The sequence below is a fragment of the Pristiophorus japonicus genome, chromosome 7 (genome assembly GCF_044704955.1).
Source record: "Pristiophorus japonicus isolate sPriJap1 chromosome 7, sPriJap1.hap1, whole genome shotgun sequence".
NCBI classification, from domain to species: domain Eukaryota; kingdom Metazoa; phylum Chordata; class Chondrichthyes; family Pristiophoridae; genus Pristiophorus; species Pristiophorus japonicus.
This window is the reverse complement of record NC_091983.1, coordinates 129,246,787-129,252,035: the sequence shown is the minus strand read 5'-3', so window position 1 is coordinate 129,252,035 and position 5,249 is coordinate 129,246,787. Positions and strand designations below refer to the sequence as shown.

The following is a 5,249-nucleotide window of genomic DNA, read 5'->3' as shown; positions in this document are numbered from 1 at the left end:
ACGCAAGGATGAGGGTGAGTCATTAAAATGCATAGTCGTCCTTCAAATCAACCTGCTGACTGGCCTGCTACGCATCAGACTACTCATGCCACCCATCCTGCCACCTCCTGTGCTGCCAACCATTTGACTGTTCTGTTGTATTTTGCAGAAGAAGAAGACACTCCTCAACATCCTGAAGATTCACCAGAAGATCCAGATGCATGCGCTCCAGACCAAGATGGGTGGGGGGAGGAGAGGTCCATGGAAATGTGTTCACGGGAGAATGCTGACCGCGATATGGATCAGTCCATAGTACAGGGCATCACACTGCCAGAAACCTCCATGAGCTCCTCGGCGACATTCCATGGTTTTACACCTTCCGAGCTTGCGGGTCCCAGTGGCGGTGGTGAAATGCATGTTGGGACACCCAGTGCCCCACCATCCCAGCCTGTGCCTCACATTGGAGGAGTGCCACTAGGCAGACCCATGGCGAGGGGAAGGAGAAGCCGACCAGTCTCTCCTGAGATGCAGCCCTCAGCAGAGGTTAATCAGGTTATGTCATTGGGTGAGAAGACCAATGCCCTTACAAGATCACTCGTGGCGACCGTCAGTGGGGTGCGTGATGAGGTAGTGACACTGTCGGGAGAAATATCAGCACTGAGATGGGAACTGAGGGCGGGCATTTCAGAGGGTGTGCAGACGATGGAAGATGCCATGAGGGAGCTAGCTGCTGCAATAAGGGCACAAAGGTTGGATAGTCAAATGCCACTCCCACTTCAATCCACGCACCAGCCACCGGTCAGACCCAAGCCGGGCCCCCAATCCCCCACCCCCACCACCATCATCGACCCTATGAGGAAGTGCACTTTCCACGAGATGTGGTTGAGGGATAGGTGCAGCCTTTCTTTGCTGTTGTTGCTTTTGTTGCTGTTGTTGTTGTTATCATTGAAGTGCACTGTAAAATATCCAATAAAAGATATTTTGCATTAAAACTGAATCATGTTCCATTAGGACCACACAACATTTAGGGACAACTGTAAAATGTTAAAATCCCTCACCCCTACAGTAATGCGTGCTTGCCGCCCCTAGCCCTGGCGGGAAGGCTAGCTGGTGCGTTTTGTAGTCGGCAAGGTAGAACTGCTCTCTTTTCAGTAGCTGATTTATCTTTCATTTATTTTTGATGATGTTGTGCAGCTGTTGTGCTGAAGATGTTGTGATGTCGTGAAGGTCTTTAGTGCTTTAGAATCCTCTAACTCACCTTCCCCGCCCCCCACCCCCGCCGCCATCTCTGGCTACCTGCGCTGATCTTAAATGTAGGTAAGGTTTTTCTGTGCCTACAAAAATGGCCACATACACTGGCCTAAGTTAGTTTGGAGTAACTTTCAGCTGGCCAAATTTGCTTCTATGGCCAAAAGAGGCATAAGTGGCTTATCACACCCCCTTTTGGAGAGAAAAAATGAAACTAGAAAAAAACCTAACTAACTGACTTACACTGGAGCAAATTAAATGGGGAAATTTGCGATTTTTAAGTTACTCCAGAAAAAGCTACTTCCTCCAAAAAAAACGGTGTAACTACTGGGGAAATTTGAGCCCATTGTGTTTTGTGTACAAGAATCCCCTTGAACAATGTTCACAAGCTTAGACTCTTGTTTAACAGTGTTCATATTTTGATGTATTTTCACACATAAAAATATAAACACAGTTTTATATGCTGAATTGTGTTCATGATTAAGCTTTCTTTAAATAACATATCTCACTCTTCGAGGAGAGGGGAAGGAAAGTTCTTGAACTGAGGGCTATTGAACCAGGAAATGCTTCACCACGTGGCTATTAAGTTAGAACATCATTTAAAAGGGAATGGGATCAATATTGAAAAGGTGGAACATAAATACTGTGGCAACAAGAGCGGGTTAGAGGCTGGGTATTCTGTAGTGAGTGTCTCACCTCCTGACTCCCCCAAAGCCTTTCCACCATCTACAAGGCACAAGTCAGGAGCGTGATGGAAAACTTACTTGTTGCAGCTCCAACAACACTCAAGAAGCTCGACACCATCCAGGACAAAGCAGCCCGCTTGATCAGCACCCCATCTACCACCCGAAACATTCACTCCCTCCACCACTGGCGAACCGTGGCTGCAGTGTGTGCCATTTACAAGATGCACTGCAGCAACTCACCAAGCCATCTATGACAGTACCTACCAAACCCGTGTCCTCTAGCACCTAGAAGGACAAGGACAGATGGCGCATGGGAACACCATCACCTCCAAGTTCCCCTCCAAGTCACACACCTTCCTAACTTGGAAATATATCGCCATCCTTCATCGTCACTGGGTCAAAATCCTGGAACTCCTTCCCTAACAGCATTATGGGAGTACCTTCATTGCACGGACTGCAGTGGTTCAAGAAGGCGGCTCACCACCACCTCTTCAAGGGCAATCAGGGATGGGCAATAAATACAGACATTGTCAGTGACACCCACATCCCAGGAACGAATAATTAAAAAGATTTGGGGGAACTGGGGTTACAGGAGAGAACACCAGCACCGGCACAAGCAGCAGGGGCCAAATGGCCTCCTTCCATACTGTAATTTCTATCATTCTATGAAAACTCATCTTTATATAGTCCAAGTTCAGGGAGTGGTTTAGAAATGTTGGTACTGAGCTGAATTTAGGTTGATGCGTCCTGTGAGAAGTGTCCCTCGTATCGAGCCCACTGCCCTTTGTGCAATCTATTGATTTGTGCTGGACAGTTTTGACATGTGAAGTCCAATTCCAAATTGGCTCTGATTGAGGCTCCCAGTTCAGATTTGTCACCTTCACATAGAACCTGAGCCCAAACCAGAGTCCAAAAAGATAGGAAGATCAATATTTATGCATATTACAACATAGATTAATGCAATATTTGTTAAAAATATGAAATACATATGTGAATGTAAGGCATTATTTTGAGGTAGATAATTAATATCATTGTGAATGGTTTTTTTTAGAATTGTTTCCCTCTTAATGGCTTCACATAAGTAGTTCTCACATTGAACAACTTCTCCTTTAACTCCACTCACTTTCTCCAAGTTAAAGGTGTTGCTATGGGAACCTGCATGAGTCCCAGCTATGCCTGCCTTTTTGTGGGATATGTGGAAAATTCTTTGTTCCAGTCCTACTTGGGTCCTATTCCTACCCTCCCTCACGTCTTTTTCTGGTACATTGATGACTGTATTGGTGCAGTTCCCTGCTCTCGCCCTGAACTAGAAAATTTCATTCACTTTGCATCCAATTTCCACCCTTCTCTCACCTTCACATGGTCCATCTCCAACTCTTCCCTTCCCTTCCTCGACTTCTCTGTCTCCATTTCTGGGGATAGACTATTGACAATCATTCACTATAAGCCCACTGACGTCCACAGCTACCTAGACTGCACTTCCTCCCACCCCGCATACCAGAAATGGAGATAGAGAAGTCGAGGAAGTGCTGGTCTGAAATAAACTTTATCGCAGCGCCTCCTTTCGACTTGTCGAATATTACAAGGGGAAAATGCCGATTTAATAATTTTAGGAAGATTATTCGACACGTCCATTTGACAACTGTCTGAACATCAGTTCTTTGTATAAAGTGGATCTCCCTCAGTTTGATGAACAAAGACCGAGAGCCAAAGATGATAAAAACGGACATAATCAGAAGATGCTAATCATGTTGCAGTGCACTTGTATTTTATTCTGTTTTAATAATTCATTCGTAGTGCTGCACATAAAATAATTTAACAATCTGAATATAATTTAATAATCTAACACCCAACACCAATAAGAAAATACTGCGAAGGGGGCACCCGGATTTGAACCGGGGACCTCTTGATCTGCAGTCAAATGCTCTACCACTGAGCTATACCCCCGTCCACGCACATCAGCTTGGAGCAGCTCTCTAGTCCGGACCACGACTGGTCTGTCCAGCCCGGCCCGGATCGCACCACTCTATCGGGGCGGTGTTCAGACAGGTGGTGAGGCCGATCGAGCGCATCACAGCAGCTGGCGGACAGTCGGCCGTCGCCCCGCGCGGGTAGCTGCAGATCTGGGCTGGGTTCAGACAGGCTGTTGCCATTCTGCAACATTGCGCAACAGGTTCGTGCGCCAGTCAATGGTGCCCACTTCCTTGTGAAAGCTTGCAAAGTTGAAGCTTTACATATTTCTTTAATCTTAGTTTTGTAATTATGCGGTTGTTAAAAAAAATGCACCAGACCTCATTGGTGCTGGAATTATGCTTTCATTTGCCAACTGCAGGCAGCACTGATAAAACTGCCCTTTAACTGTGTCAGCAGTTGTCAGACTCGCTCCTGACTGGAGCCTTGTTGCCTCGGCTGGCGAAAACAAAGATAATACGGTGTGTGTTTTTGCAGTCTCTTTAATCTAAAATTGAATCTAAAAATGCCAATGGAATACCAGTGAACTTTTAACACCAAATTGCAGCAGGTACGAAACCAGAGTAGCGCTATCTCACATGCCCTGTTGCATGCCTCAACTGCAAGGTGACTTTACAACAGAATTAGGATGCATTTACAGGGCAATTGGAGTGTCGTCTCTTCTTGCTTGCCAATTAGGATGAAATGTGTCATCAATCGAAAGTAATTTAACAAAAGTCCCCCCTTTTTAAAGGGGCACAAAAAATAAATTCCAAATTACAATAAAAAGCAAATGAAGCATCAAATCATAATATTATTTTCCGTTCCACTCCAGTCCCACCAGTGCCCACCAGTCATGAAAGGCCTCAAGCATACTGGCAGACACTAAATGCTGCTTCTCTCGGGCCACTTGGGCACGGATATAGCTGCATAAGAGAGGCAGTGAACAATTCCTTCGATCCTGCGCTGCCTGGACCTGTTGATGGCCACCATGGCCAGGCCCAGGAGCAGGCCCACGGGACGGTCCACCAACTTACCCACCCCATTTTTCATCGGGTGACCAAAGATCAGGACGGAAGTGCAGCTAAAACTTGAGGAGCAGCCCATTCAAATGATGGAAGAGGGGCTGCAACATCTTGTATTCATGTATATGTGAAACACGGAGTCATCCAGGCTGTAACAGTTACAGGCAGCCTGGTAGTCTGTGATTCAACTTAAAAATCTATTTGACGGGACTGCTTCATGCAACACCCTACACCAGATCTCCAATAGAACAGGGGAGGACTCCCGTGTAAAGAGCCCTTCACTGGGGCCTCCGCCGGACGGCAAGGTAGAAAACTGTAGTGTCGATGCAAAACATTTTGCTTCCAACGGATGCTGTAACTA

General features: G+C 46.2%; 1 non-coding gene across 1 annotated transcript; it reads right to left on the bottom strand.

The window, feature by feature from the left end:
* Window positions 1-3,788: 3,788 nt before the first annotated feature.
* trnac-gca (transfer RNA cysteine (anticodon GCA)) lies at window positions 3,789-3,860 on the bottom strand. Its single transcript has one exon. It is a non-coding gene; the product is annotated as a tRNA-Cys (tRNA).
* Between the last annotated feature and the right edge of the window lie 1,389 nt (window positions 3,861-5,249).